This window comes from Trichechus manatus, unplaced genomic scaffold (genome assembly GCF_000243295.1).
Source record: "Trichechus manatus latirostris isolate Lorelei unplaced genomic scaffold, TriManLat1.0 scaffold00166, whole genome shotgun sequence".
NCBI classification, from domain to species: domain Eukaryota; kingdom Metazoa; phylum Chordata; class Mammalia; order Sirenia; family Trichechidae; genus Trichechus; species Trichechus manatus.
Genome location: NW_004444102.1, coordinates 3,830,771 through 3,847,518, shown reverse-complemented (window position 1 = coordinate 3,847,518; position 16,748 = coordinate 3,830,771).

Here is a 16,748-nt window from a genome sequence, read left to right as displayed (position 1 = left end):
TTTTAAAGATCCAGCTTCTTGTCTTGTTGATTTTTTCTATTGTTTTTCTGTTTTCTATTTTATTTATCTCTGCTCTGATCTTTGTTGTTTCCATTCTTCCGGTTGCTTTGGTCTTCTTTTGCCATTCATTTTCAATTTTTTCAAGTCATCTGGTTAAGTTATTGATTTTGGATGTTTTATCTTTTTGATGTAGGCATTTATTGCAATGCATTTCCCTCTGATCACTGTTTTAGCTGCATCCCAAAGGTTTTGATATGTTGTGTTTTCATTTGATTTGATTCCAAGTATTTTTTAATTTGGTTTTTTATTTCTTTGGTGACTCAATAGTATTTTACTAGTGTATTATTTAGTTTTCGTGCATTTTTTAAATCTTCTCTCTTCCCATTATTGATTTTGAGCTTCATGCCATTATGACCAGAAAAGATGCTTTGTATGATTTTAATCTTTTTAAATGTATTGAGTTTTGTTTTGTGGCCTAAAATATGGTCTATTCTGGAGAATTTTCCTTGTCTGTTGGAGAAGAATGTGCATTGTGCTGTGGTTGGGTGGTGTGTTCTATATATGTGTGTTAGGTCCAGTTGGTTGATAGTGTTATTCAGGTCTCCTATTTCTTTATTGATTTTCTTTCTATGTGTTCTGTCTATTGTCAAAATTGTTGTATTGAAATTTCCTATTATTATCATACATCTATTTCTCTCTTTAATTTTGTTAGAGTTTCCTTTATATTTTGGGTGCAAAGAATTTATAATTTGTAATTATTATGTCTTTTGCTGTATTTTCCTTTTATCATTATGTAATGCTCTTCTTTCTTTCTTACAATTGATTTTGACTTGAAGTGTTATTTTGTCAGATATTAATATTGCCACGCCTGAACTCTTGTTTTTCCTGTTTTCTTGGTATGTTTTTTTTTTTTTTCCCATCCTTTGATTTATAGCCTATTTATGTTTTTGTACCTAAGGTGTGTCTCTTATAGGCAATGTATTGACTGGTCATTTTTTAAATCCATTCTGTCACTCTCTGTCTCTTGACTGATGCATTTAATCCATTAACATTTGGTGTGATTATCGATAGGAAAGAATTTACTGTAGTCATTTTGTTATGCTTTTTTCATGTGTAGTGTTAATGATTCCTTTGTTCTTCTGTACTATCTGTGCTGAGTTCTTTTTGTATATGGGTTTTCTTTTCATTTCACTTATTTTTGTTGCTTTTGTGTTTATTGTGTCTTTTTGTTTTTCTTTATTTTTTTTGTCAATTTGTTAATTTCCTTTGTGTTTACCATAAGGTTTACATTTGACATCTTACATTTAGAACAGTCTGTTGTATCTTTATGTTGCCTTAACTTTCTCACCATATGGTAGTCCTATAACTACAACTATTCTCCCTTTTGTTTTGATGATGTCATCAATTACAATTTATATCCCAGATACCCTGTAATCATTTTTTAACTGTGTCTTACTGTTGTGATGTCTTCTTCTGACTTGACATCAGGGTGATGCTGTCATGTGTCTACCTCAGGGTATTGTCTGATGTTATTGGTTTTCTATCTGAAGGACTGAGTTTAATATTTCTGTAGGGCTTGTCTGTTGGTTACAAATTCCCTTAATTTCTGCTTATCTGAGAATGTCCTTATTTATCCCTCATTTTTGAATGACAATTTTTCTGGATATGTAATTCTTCATTGACAGTTCTTTACTTTCAGGACTTTATCAGCCAATTTTATTGTTGCCTGCATAATTTTTGATGAGAAATCAGTACTTAATCATATTGGAGCTCCTAAATAGGTGATAAGGAGTCCTGGTGGTGCAGTGGTTAAAGTGCTTGACTACTAACTGAAAGGTCGGCAGTTCTAAAGTTCGAAAACCCATCAGCAGCTACATGGGAGAAAGATGTGACAGTATGCTTCCATAAAGATTACAGTCTTAGAAAACCTATGGGGCAGTTCTACTCTATCTTATAGAGTCACTAGAAGTTAGAATCCACTCAACGGCAATGGGTTTGATTTGGATTCGGTTTAAATAGGTGATAGTTCTCTTTTCCCATGATGCTTTCAAGAGTCTTTCTTTATCCTTGGATCTGGAAAGTTTGACTATTATATATCTTGGTGAGGTTCTTTTGAGGTTGTTGAGATTCTTGGATGCAAATTTTGTCTTTTGAGATATTTGGGAAGTTTTCTGCCATTAGTTCTTCAAATATTCTTTCTGTACCTTTTTTCTCTGTCTCTTCTTCTTCTGGAATTCCCATTATAAAAATATTGTTCTTTTTGAAGGTATCCCACATAGCACTTTGCATTTGTTGATTTTTCTTCATTCTTATTTCTGTTTGTTCCTCAAACTGAGTTGTATTGAAGGTTTTTCCTGTTTCATTGATGCTTTCTTCCATTGTTTCAATTCTACTTTTTTGTTTTCCAGAGAATTGTTTATTTCTGTTATTTTATTATTGAGCTTTAGAATTATTAGTTGTTGGATTTTTAGGTGATTTTATCTCTTTACTGAATTTATCATTTTGTTCTTGAGCTCTTCTAGGTTTTTTTCTGTGCTTTTCTTTATCTCTTTGAATAATCTTAGTACTAATATTTTGAAGTCTTTATTGAATATTTCAATTATTTGTTCATCCTCTGATATTGTTTCTGTCCTTTGATCTTATTCATTAGATTGGGTCATCTTTTCCCTGTCTCTTCATTTGCTTTGTAATTGCTTGCTGTCTTTGAGAAATTCATGTTGTTATTGTTAATTTGTTTGCTTTTATTTTCATATATTAGGATTTTGGTTAATTTACTATTTTTTGGGTTGTTTCCCTTCCTTTATATTGTTTTAATTATTGTTGTTTTGTATTACTGAGATATGTATATCTTTGGAGCTGCCAGTTGTTAGTTGTGGTTTCCGTTCACTGGATAGTTTGAAGAGTTGAGTACACACATGTGGTTTGTGGCATTAAGCACTTAAAATTTCCCTTTGGCTGACTGATTGGAATTGAGTGAGCAGGATCCTTCCTTGTGGTAAGGTGTGAGGTATCAGGAAGTTGGGGTCCCTCTATAGCACCTAAGGAGTGGCGCAGACCCTTCGTGTTGACAGGAATAGGTGTCCTGATCCCTGGTTTGCAAGTGTGCTGGGAGGGTTGTCTGCTTATGCTGGATCAGGCTACAAAGCCTTGGTGGTCAGGGTAAGCCTTTCACTCAGTATCGAGTAGGTGGCAGTGGGGCATGACAGGTGGTTTCTGTCAGTTCACAATGGGTGGAGAGCCCTCCTTTCACAGACATGGAAGGCTGAGGGAGCCCCTGAGGGGGAGGGGCAGTACAGGACTTCCTCGCTTGGTTGGGCAGCCTGGATTGTGGCCGCACAGATACAGAAGGGCCAGGGAGTCCTTGGGAGCAGGAAGGGGTGGTGCAGGACATTCTTGCTCAGTTGGGTGGCTCAGAGGTGGCCATGAAGACACAGAAGGGCTATGGAGTTCCTGGGAAGGGTGAGTAGGTGTGGCATGGCTTCTTCACTTGGTCAGGCTGTTCACAGGGCAGCCTGGTGGAAGGGTGAGGCAGTTTCTGGGATGGGAGAGGAGTAAAGCAGCACTTCCTTGCTCAACTGGGCAGATCAGGGGTTGACCACGAAGGTTCAGATAGATGGGGCAGTACTGGAGAGTGGGCAGGGTTAGCATCATGTCTCCACAAATGCACAGACTGCCTGTTTGTGGTGGGGGAAGGGAGCCCTCAGCTCAGGGTAGGGGTGTTGTGTGAAGAGAGTGGGAGTGGGGAGGAAGGTGACCTCCATGCTAATGACCTAGTGAGTATCCTTGCTAGCAGCCTGGTTTCATAGGTGGGGGGAATCTTCTGTGTGACTATGTGTGGGCAGCCTAGCTCCCTCCCTTCTCTGCACTCAGCTGCCCACCAGGTCTAACACCCTCCTTCCTTTACATTTCTTTTGCTCCTCTGCAAATGTGCACTCTCTGATTGCTGTGTCCCCTGGCCTAAATTTCCTATAATCCAAACCACATCCCTTCACTCCTGCAGGTCTTCCCTTCCCTGTGGTTTTCTGGTTTCAATGTGAAGTTGTTCCTGTGTGTCACTCTCTCTCTGGCATGCCCAAACTCAGTGCATTCGTTACCCACATCGCTGTTCCTTTCCAGAGTTGTTTACACAGTATCTCTGTCTCTGGCTTTATATTTCTTGATGATCTCTTGCTGGGCTACTCACTCAGGGATACTGCTTGTAGCTGCCCCAAGATGGCCAAGTTGCTCTGTGGCAGCAGGTAGGTTGGGGACTATCGTGATTTCCCATTTTCCCACAGTCCTGTTGTATCTCTCCTTCCAGTTGGTATTTGGTTTGTTTCTTCAGTCCTTCATTTGCTGTTCAGAGGTCCAAGGTCACCACTTGTGACTGTTCTTGGTTGTTTATATAAGACTGTGTTTTAGAGGGATGTTACGGTGCATCTGACTATGCCACCATCTTGGCCCCTCCTGTTCTGCCTGCTTTATTTTTTAATTCAGACATATAATGTAACATTAAAGAAAACCATGAAAAATGTTGTCAACAACTCAATGACTGTAACGATTTTTACATTGTTAGTTTCAATCTCTATCTATATAAATAACCATTTACTTTGCTATGTATTAATATATTTATATTCATTTAGAGATATATTTATACAGTTGAACTTGTAGGGTACATACAATCCAAAATTATATTTTCAATATTAATATATAAAAATTATCTATGTATAAGTATAATGTTGTAATTATCTTATTAGGGACTGGAGAATAGTATGAGCAGCAGATCAGTCACAGTAATTTAATTCCACTATCTTTACTTAAACATTACAATGTTTTTTTTTTTTACTTTTAGACTGTGATCTAAACATAATAATACATCAATAATAGATCACTATGTGATTCCACTTAATGAGTACAGATTTTGATTATTTTTAATGTTATCGACTCTAGAATCTATAGAGTTATTGATTCTGGAATCGCTAGAATGATACTTACAAACATGAAGGTTCACATTTGCACAAATCTATAATAGCTTTTGCCTACTGCTGTTTATTTTCATGTTCCAATTCCGTGTGTAACAATTTCAACATCCATTATTAACATCAGACTGTGTTATTTAATTTCTAATTTATACTTGTAAAAGCTAAATCAAGTTTATTTAGACTGCATTATTATGACTCCAGAGGGTGATTATTTTTTCATGCTAAGTAATGTTTCATCTTGTGTACTCAGAGTAATAGAGTGGGACTCAAGTTTTTTACTATCATTTCCAATATGTACTGAATATAGTGTAGTAATCTATTTCATACAGCTATCACTTGTCATCTTTAAATTTTTACCCTTTTAAACCAAATTAAAAAAAAAAAAACACAACAAACCACTCATGTTAACTGAAATCTTAAAAGGGCCATTTATTTAGTCAATACCATGCAACATGGAAGGTAAATGTCTTTTATTTAATTTAAATTAACGCGTAAAATGTGAGTACATCCTGAGTAGCAACAAAATATTAATGGGACATTTTCCTAAATATCATATTCTAATAAGGGAACATTTAAAGACTTTCTTAAATACTTTAGAATAAAGTTGACCTTGATTTTTATTAAAGATTGCTACTATCAATTATTTCTCAGACTAAGGCTTATAAAATATTCCAAGAGTTTGTTTGGTTGAAATTTGAATGTACAAAATATATTGAGATTCCCTAGGCATGGAAAATATGACAGTAATAACATTATTAAAATGTTTCATGAACTTATAATGATGGATCTAAATCCACAACTAAATTTATACAGGCCATTAATATAAAGTTGGTGCAAATCTTTTACATTATAAAAATTGATGTTGGTGTCCACAGTATAACAAAATTAGTGCTCCTCCAGGTCCAAAACATATGCCAAGACAAATGCAATGCATTCTAGTATTGAATATCCACAAAAACAGAAAACATTCAAGAAAGATATATTTAATTTGCATGTAGGTTTGGGGTTCAATCTGAGTGGTAGCTAATACTTAATAAAAAACATTACTATTGCTTATTTGTCTTATGTCAAATTCTAATAAATAATACATGTAAAAATACGTTTACTCATTGCAGTCCAATTCAATGTAGCCATTTTCTTAGTAAACCACTGTAGATCTTCAAATATCTGCAGTTACTGATGAACTTCCGAGTTAAATTTTGACTTTAAAAAAAAAAAAAGTAAATACAGGTAAAAGAAAAGCCTTATAGTGTCAAATAAAAGCAAATGTAGACCTTGACAGGGAGTAGATTTATTGAGAAAGAAAAGGGGAAAAGGGCAAAGGACTATTGCATAGTAGTGGGTGAAGGGACTACTACAGTAGGGAGAACACTCCAATGATAAGATCTGCAAGTGTCTCAAAGACAACCAAAACCATACCTGCTGCCATTGAGTCAATTCTGACTCATAGCGACCCTATAGAACAGAGTAGAACTGCCCCATAGGGTTTACAAGGAGTGGTTGGTGGATTCAGACTGCCGACCTTTTGGTTAGCAGCTGAGCTCTTAACCACTGAGCCACTAGAGCTCCATAAAAAGACAAGAACAAGTAAATGTATAGAGAACAAAGTTTATTAGTGGTTACCAAGGGAGAGAGAGGGAAAGTGGATTTTACTGCTTATGGAACACTGATTTTCATTTATTGTAATGGAGAATCCACACTGATTAAGGGTAATGGTTGCACAGCTGTTTAATGTAGTTGATGTCACTAAGTTGTACACCTGTAAAAAGTAGAATTGGCAAATGTTGTTTGACAAATATTTTTACAAAAACACATACACACACGAAGGAAAAAGAGCAGGTGCTGAGGCTGCTGTGTACAACTAAACACCTTGATGGTTTTGTTTTTTTTTTGGTTTGGAGGTTTAGGGTCATAATTTCATGGGACATCCCAGTGAATTGTCCAATGCAGTCTTCAGTGTTTGTGTTCTGGCTCCTAATTCATTGTGTAATGCTTGGGGCCTTAAAATCTTGCAAGCAGCCATCTAAGGTACATAATTGGTCTCCATTTGCCTGGAGGAACAGAGCAAGAAGGAGAGTCAGGAATAGGAGTAAGAAATAGAATTTGTGGCTAATTGCCTCCATGAACACCTTCCTCATTTGCCATGGGAAGAGAACTGGATGGTGCCCAGCTACCATTACTGAATGCTTTGATCAAAGATTCTATAGAAGAATCTGGACGAAAACAGGGAATAATGTGGAGAAGAATTTCAAAATCTCATGTAATCTAGATTTTCTGGTGTCACTGAGGCTGGATGAACCCCTGAAACTATTGCCCTGAGATAATCTTTAAACCTTAAATGAAAAATATCACTGAAGTCTTATTAAAACCAAACAATAGTTTAGCTTAATTAGTAAAGGATATCTACCTTGAGAATCGTGCTCTTTTAAAGAACTACCTATATGGGATCAAACTGACAACAGCAACTCAGAAGGTTAGATAAGAAGTTTAGGGGGCAGTGACTTTATGTTAATGGGGAGGAACAATCCAGAAAAGGAAGGTGAGAATTGTTGCACAATTTGAGGAATGTAATCAGTGTCACTGAATTGTACATGTAGAAATTGTTAAATTGGTATATGTTCTGCTGTGCATATTTTCAACAGCAACAAAAATAAGATAAATTATTGAAAAAACACAAAAAATAAAATTAAGAGGAACAGTTTGATTGATAAAATTGTGTATACAATAGACTAAATTAAATAGAATTAATAGGTAAAAAGCTCACACCTATCTCAAAAAAACCAATGTAAGTATAATATACATAAGATTTTTGTATGTATGTTATTCATATTTCTATATTTATACCTATATATGAATGTCCTATAATAAAGACTTGCATATGCAAATTTAAAAATATATTTTTTAGATTAAATTACCAGTGTTGATGAAAGGCGTGGAGACATTTGTTCAGATATTTGTTGGAATTTTAAGTTGGTGTGATTTTTCTGAAAGAGAATTTGGCAGTAAGCAAAATATTGTTGAAAAATAGATCCATATATATATGAAAATTTAGTTTAAAATGAAGTGGTCCCAAAATAGTTTCCTATGGATGTAGGAATTCTATTTGAAATGAAAGTGGCTTTTTCAGATCAGTGAGAAAACAAGAGCTCATTCAATAACCAGCAGTAGGAAACTGGTTGATGTTTGAGAGTATATTAACAGACAGGATCCCTGTCTCACAGCTTAGTAATATCTTCACCTCTCAATGATGATAAAGAATTCAAAAATGCCATTCATGTATCTTCTCTACTACGTATTTTGGAACTCTTATGATTCTCTTTCTAAAAATAAAATTGATCCATCCGAGAAGGAACATATAACATCATGTGTTAACCAGTTGTTACACAAATAATAATAATAAAACACAGCAGGGCAAAGAAAGTGTTTTCTTGGGAGACTGTACCTTTACATAGGATGGTGAAGAACTACCGCTTTAAAAAGGCCGAGGGAGGGGAGGGAAAGACCATGTGGATATCTGAGGGAGGGCATTCCAGACAGAGGAGACTGGCAGTGCAAAGACCATAAAATGCAAGTGTTCTTGGCAAGTTTGTGGCATAGCAAGGGAGCTGGCTAGTAGAAGAGTACTTGGAGATGAAATCAGAAGGCGCCAGAGGCCGGATGACTCAGTGCCTTTAGGCCAATGTAAGAATTTTGCCTTTTACTCAGAGTGAGACGAGAAGGCACTGGAAAGTTCTGAACAGAATAAAGACATGATTTGGCTTATGTTTTGAAAAGTGTCACACTAGTTACTCTCTGGAGCACAGATGAGTTAGAGGATGTTATAATAGTCTGGGTGAGACCTGATGACTTAGGGTCATGAGAAATGGGTTTATTCTGGACATATTTTGAAAGTAGGGCCCATAGAATTGGAAGACTGATTGACTGTGTAAAATGTGTAAAAGGGAGACATCAAGGTCAACTCTTAAGGTTAACAGGAGAGATCCAATATTATTAATTTGTTCAGATAATCATGTGCAAACACACATATCTCACAATACTAATGAGCAGGGAGTAGAGAATCAAGAGCCCTCAAATACAGCTGGCAAGAATACGAGTAACTAAGAAATTTCTGGGAATGCAATTGATAATATCCTTCAGAACACTAGGGCACATGGTCTCATTCTCATTTCCTCCTTGGCTTAGACAAGATCCAATGATGCTATAACTCTAGACTTACTGAGACATGAATTAACCAAGATGTTGGAGGTTTGAGTGCACCCAGAGGTGCTTCAGAAGGAAGGCCTGGTGATCTACTTCCAAAAAATCAGCCATTGAAAACGGAGCACAGTTCTACTCTGACACGCATGGGATCACTATGAGTTGGAATCGACTAAATGGCAACTGGTAGGATTATTGTAAGGATTAAATAGGATAATAAATATGAACTGCCTAGCACAGTGCTAGGTAACAATGGCACCATTAATATAGTATTTAAATTAGGGTAGCTTGAAACATACGTAGGCTCCAACCCAAAAACCCGTTGCCACCGAGTCGATTCCAACTCATAGAGACCCTATAGGACAGAGTAGAGCTGCCCCATAGGGTTTCCAAGGAGCAGCTGGTAGATTCGAACTTTCGACCTTTTGGTTAGCAGCCATAGCTCATTGTAGCTTTTAACCACTGAGCCACCAGGGCTCCCATGTAGGCTCCAGTGTTTACTAATTTCTTCCTTTGAACATTTTCTCTGATCTGAATACCTGAAGTTTCTGGGAACTCTACATGAACTGTTTCACTTCTAAGGAAGAGTCCAGGGCAATGATCACTTAAACAGTAAAAAAATAAATATAGTATAGAACATGATGTTTCATTTCTTCCTTGTTGTATAGATTAATCCATTTGCCCATGTTCCTAGAATTTCTATTTATTCATAAATGACTTGTTCTTAATGTATAATGCATTTTAATACACCAATGTTACTCACCCTAAATATTTGCCCTATACTTTTTATGCTTTAAATATTCATGTTTTGGGCTTAGCACAAAAATGTTGGTTTACACAAGATCTTGAAAATAAAAAAAGGAATTATATAGTAGATATCCCCAACTTAAAAGCTGAATTTTTTCTGGTAGTTAAATTATACTTTACATGAAGCAATAAACTATATTTCTACTATTTTCTTTAGTACTCTTCCCGTGAATTTATGCTCGTAGTCAAACTTCATTTCAGTTAGCCTCTCTGAAGAAAACACTAAGCAACAAGTAGTTAAAAATGAATATACTTATAACAATAGCTCTTTTTCATTTTCAAGGGAATCTCTGCCGCATAAAAGGAATGGGCATGTAAAAGCAATTGCCTCTATAAATAATTTAACGCTGTAATTCAATGTAGACATTTTGAATGAAGGGTATGGAAATACAGAAAGAGAATGCTTAACTTGTGCTGGGAATGTATCCATGAAAACTCATAAGAGAACAATAAAACTAAGTTTGGAAGGAGCAGTAGAAGAGATCACATAGGTAGAAATATGGTAAAAAGCATAGAAACGGACAAGAAGCATAAAAGGCATTTAAAATGGGGTGGGGGAAATGCTATGACAGAAATAATTTGGAAAAAAATGATACCACAAATACTGCATACATTAAAAAGAAATAGCTAAGTGTTGGAATTTAAAATAAAATCTGTGTGCATACTTTAACTTTTGTTTTTAACATCTTAGAAAATATTTTCTGCAGTAAATAGCTTCACTGCTCTTGAAGATGACGTGGAATTGATGAACAGTACTGGTTTGTCTCAACCAAATTCTCAAAGCTGAATGGAGTACATGTTTAAATTGGTCACTCAGTCAGAACCATCTGCTTATGCATTAAAGTGTTTGCCTGAGAAGTCAGGTGCTCAAGTGCTTATGCATTTATTGATGATGTGCAAATTTGTTAAATATTCAAATCTCCTTTATCAAGATGTCACAGTTTTCATTCTTCTCCTTCCTCCTTTTCCACTGCTTTCTTGCAACTGTAGAGAGAATAACAGAAAAGCTTGAGTTCAGCTTTGATCTATGAAAAAGCTAATTCAAGTGGGACAAAAGATAAATAATATAGTGTGAAGAAATAAATTAAGCTTTTCCCCTCAGTGAAGCTGTGCCATCTATTCATAAAGGCACCAAGAAGTTGATTTTACATTCCCCTATGGAGTCTCTTTCCCTGCCAAAATATCTTATATCAAACATTAATGTATGACAAATAGGAATTATTTCAGCTAGAATTCCATGATTTTAAGGTATCAGATTAATTATTAGACTATGGATTAAGTAATTAGCTCAAGTGGAGGCTTTAAAAGAAGTAAAGGTAGGGCAATCAGTGAGTGAGTAGGTAGTGATTAAATGGATTTAAACCATTAAAGTTAAAATCGTCAGTTGAAGAAAATACACTGTGACCTACCTTCCAGTTGTAGCCAATGTTAATTACACTTCATAACTATTTCCTGTTATGCTTATTTTCTCTATCACATTTTGCCATTTAATATAATTTGTTTTTGAGGGTAGTTAATATACTCAGACTACCATCTTTCTGTTTGTTGTACTGTGGTGGCTTGCACGTTGCTGTCATGCTGGAAGCTATGCCACGGTATTTCAAATACCAGCAAGGTCACCCAGAGTGGACAGGATTCAGGGGAGCTTCCAGACTAACATAGACTAGAAGGAAAGGCCTGGTGATCTGCTATAAAAATTAGACAATGAAAAACCTTGTGGATCACAACAGAACATTTTTCCACTTGGTTGCTTTGTTCATGTCATCAGAAGGGTTCAATCACTAGAGAAGGACATCATGTTTGGTGAATTAAAGGGATAGCAAGAGTGAATGAGACCCTCACTGAGATGGACTGGCACAATAGCTACAATGGTGGAATTGAACATGCTGGCGATCATTACAATGACACAGGACCAGACAGTGTTCATTCTGTTGTACATAAGTTCACCACGAGTTGGAGTCCACTCCATGACAGCTTCCTCTATCTATCTATCTATCTATCTATCTATCTATCTATCTACCTATCTATCTACCTATCTGCCTATCTCTCTGTCTATCTCTCTCTGTCTCTATCTAATCTGTCTATCTATCTATATCATCTATCTATCATCTGTGATGGTTAGTGCTGTGTGTCAGCTTGGCTAGGCCATGACTCTCAGTGGTTTGGCAGTTATGATGTAGTTTGGTGGTCATGTAATGATGTATTCACCTCTATGATGAGATCTGATATAATGTGATCACCTCCAATAGAGTGAGGTGGCTATAATGAGCATGCCAGCCTACAGAACAAGAGAGCTGAGTACCTTTGGGCTGGAGGCTTGCTTGTGGAGTGCAGTGCCTCCAGGCAGTTATTGGTGTAGCTAAAGAGCTTTGTAACACTTGCTTGAGAAGAGCAGAGGCCAGGCAGAGGTGCTGAGGGGCCAACTGGCCAAGGAGCCAAGAGACAGAGGGAAAGGCCTGCCTGTGGGCATAACTGAGAAGCTGTCATGACAGACTGAAAAACTGTATCCTGAGTTGTTCCTCATCCTGAATTGAAACCCGTTACTTCCCTAATAGTGAGTATAGTCTGAGTTCTGTATGGCCATTGCAACTAATTGTTGAATCCAGCAAAGAAGTGCTGAGGGAGGGATGGCTGATGTCAGAAATGATAAAAAAAAGTTGGAGAGAGGAGGTATGTCTGACATCTACCTTATAGGAATCTGCCTTGGGCTGTTGATCTTGATTCTCCTCCCTCCTTGTAAAGTTAAATGAAGAGGTCAGACACCACTGCACCGTCTTTACAAACATGTTTTTAAATATGTCAGAAAAGCTCCTTGGCTCTACTCTCAAAATATGCCTGGATTCCATTGATTACTCTCTGCCTCTACCACCAGCCCCTGTGAGCACCGATCATTTTATTTTATTTATTTATTTTTTCTGGATTACTACAATACTGCTTCTAACCTTGCTTTACCCCTCCCTAGAGTCTATCCTCTACGTAACAGCCAGAGTAATCCTTTAAAATATTAAGTCATTTTATGCCGCTCCTCTGATTAAAAGATGGCAGTGGACACCTCATTTCAAACTGTATAAAAATCAACACACTTAAAATTGTCTGCAAAGTCTTGGTTCCATTTCTAACTTCAACTCCTTCTACTCTATCCTTTGCTCACTTCGTTCTAGCCTGTCTTACAGATTTAGAGCTCTTCCAACCTGTCAGGCACAATCCTCCCTTGGAATTCTTGCAAACGCTCTTTCCTCTGTCCAGGCTTCTCTTCCCACAGATATCTTCATGATAAACCTCCTCATCTTCTTGAAGACTTTGCTCAAAAACTACCTTCTCAAAAGTTATCCATTCAACTTAAAATTATACCATCAGCTATCTCAATCCTTTTGACTATGGTTCTTCTTTTTCCCATAGCATGTATTATTTCTAACATATTATATTATTTACTTAAAATTTTTCTACTACTATCCACCTTCTATCTACAAAGGGAATATAAACTCCATAAGCCAGAGATCTTTTTCTGTTTTGTTCACTGATATAAATCAAGTATTTAGAAGCAAAACCAATATATAATTGGTGTTCCATACATATTTTTTAACAAGTAAATGAGTTAATAAATAAAGGGGTATTATATGGTGTCCTGGAGCTACTGAAATAATGGATGCTGGAGCTGCCCTACACAGAACATCTTGTAATATTAGATAATAACTTACTAATTGTTTTAGCAGTTAGTCATTGTTTTCTATTACTTACAGCTGAAAATACTCTAATATGAAGGCGAGAAGAATAATTCAGTCTGTGACACGTTGTTCTGATAATGAATTGCTTCTCAGTGTGATGATATAGTTTCAGAGTCTTAGATTTGTGTAACAAAAAAAAAAAAAAAAACCCAAACCCGTTGCCATCAAGTTGATTCTGACTCATAGCGACCCTATAGGATAGAGTAGAACTGCCCCATTGGGTTTCCAAAGAGCTGCTGGTGGATTCGAACTGCTGACCTTTTGGTTAGCAGCCAAACACTTAACCACTGTGCCACCAGGGCCCCTAGATTTATGATAAGGTATGGGAGATGGAGATGAAAGATAGATTCAAGATCTGTTTTAGATATAGAATTGACATGGCATGTTGAAAGAACTGTGAAAAAGTCTTGCATAGTAATGGTATTAAATGTATGCAAATAGGTAAGATTTCAAAGCCTGGAAATAGATGAATTCACTAAAGAAGTGATGGCACAAACCACAAAGATAGAACCTTGGAAAACTGAGTTTATTGGTTGGGAAGAGGAAGAAGGTACCTGGAAATTTCTGCAGGAAATCCCTTTTTGTGACTCTATATCATACAGATAGATAAAAAATAATCTCTCTTTTAAAACATACTTCAGTCCAGTTCCTAGTTGAAATAAAGGCTAAATAGAATGTTTAAAATGCAGAGAGGATTTTGTATTCATGTGTTTTTTTAAACACGTTTTAAAATATGCCCAAATATCTAACATCACAACTCACCAATACTAACTGCGTGAAAAAGAAAATTGTCATTTTCGTGTAATTATACCAGACCAGTGGTCTTCCAACCAGATGCCACTTCTTATAACAACAGATGTCACTGATGATACAATGAATTCTTGCAACCGTTTCCAACAAAATAGTTAAAACAATCTCCAATCAGTTCTGATAGCATACAGCTGTTTTTCATAATGCAGGAAGGCCAATTTTCTTTACTCCACATGACAATAATAGCTATTTTCAGAACTGTCCTAAAGCACCTGGCAATCCAAAGCCAAAGAACTCATTTTCTGTATAAATTTTCAAAGACCAATCTTTTTGGAAAGACGCAGGACTGTATATTGTTATCTGAATGCCTATATTCATTCATATTATACACTCTTACAATTACATATTTTCATACATTGTTTTATACATATTCTCTGAAGAATATATAACCTGGAATATTTTTCAATGATATGTGTTTATAGCTCCCATCCTATTGAGTGAGTTGATAGTGCTATTCGATAGTCATGTGGGGACTTGGCTCACTCACCTACTACCATCTCATTGAATAACCATCTGGTCAATCTACAGAAACAGTGGAAGAATCTATTAAGGAATATTTAATTTCACCAACTGGCAACGATATGGTTCAGCTATCAAAAAAATGGAAGAATTGATCAAACAACACTGAATTCCAGAGCTCGGCTCTATGCTGGCTACAATAAAATATTTCAAAATATGTAAATATGTCAGATATTTAAGTTTAGTTGACTAAAAAGCCCACAGATGAGGAATGGCTTAAAAAGAACAATAGAAAAGAATGTGATGTAGTTGTCAGAAAAAGCATCGTTCAATTGATTCTAGACTGATCCTTGACATAGGTAGAAAGTTTTCTTTCCTTATTTTAAATTTATATCTATGTATTAAATTATTTTGAAGTTTTAGAGATAAAAACAAATATAATGGGTCATTGAGATTAAGGAGCTCAGTGTCTAGTACAGATTAGGGCTTTAGTTAAAATTTTAAAGTATATAGAAATAGAAAATTACAAGAGGATGAAGGATATCAAGGTAGATTTTCTGAGGTGTGTGGTATAATATATGGATTTGAATAATTTTTGAAATTTTATGAGATGGTGGGAAGGCACTCCAAGCACAGTATTTTAAAAGCACAGAAATAAAACGTATATTCAAAGAACGATTTCAATTTACATGATGCCAGAGGGAATATGAAATATCTTAAGTTTGTGCAGACATACATATAGGATGTGGACAGATTATGGTGTTACTTGAATACAGGTTAATAAATGTATTTTTCCTATTAAAATAAATCCAGATTTTGTGATTTTGAACATGAAAAAGTTAAAGGAAAAGTAGTGCTAAAAAGATTTATTAGAAAAAATAAGACAATAAAGTATAATCCAAGAGAATAGACATGTAGCAATAATCCAGTATTAAGGTGACAATGATTAATGATGAAATAGAATGCAAGTATGCTAAATCAATGACAAAATCACTGGATGTCGAAAGACTGGTGTGACCTTGTTAATAAACCTGCCAAAGAATTTCAATTCAGTTTCATACAACACCACACCCCCTTTCAAATAATAAAATACAGAAATCCTGAAAAACAAACAATAAAAAAACTAGAGAATATGATTATGATCCCTTGAATACCAACTCTCTAGCTTTAACAATGATTAATACTTTGCACGTTCTATACATGTTTTTTAAAATAAAGTATCAAATCTCAGTTATTCATGGACTACTATAGATGAAACTGCAGCAAACAAACAAAAAATGAAACTCTACCAACATGGCAGAAAATTAAGTTTTTCTTTTCTTTCTTTTTTTTTTTTTTTTTCTAAGGCAAATCCACAATAACAAAGAGGAAGGGAGATGGAAAATTAACAGAGACAGAGGGGGTTAAATTTTTTTTTTTTAATAATATTTTGTTGTACTTCAGGTGAAGGTTTACAGAACAAATAGTTTCTCATGAAACAGTAGTACACATGTTGTTTTACGACATTGGTTAACAACCCCACAACATATTAACCCTCTAACTTCTCAACCTTTTTTTTTTTAATATTTTATTGTACTTCAGGTGAAAGCTTACAAAACAAATAGTTTCTCATGAAACAGTAGTACACATGTTGTTTTAAGACATTGGTTAACAACCCCACAACATATTAACCCTCTAAATTCTCCACCTTTATTTTTTTTTTTTTGGTGAAAATACACATAGCCAAAGATACACCATTTCAAAAATTTCTACATGCACAGTTCAGTGACATTGACTACGCTCTTCCAAT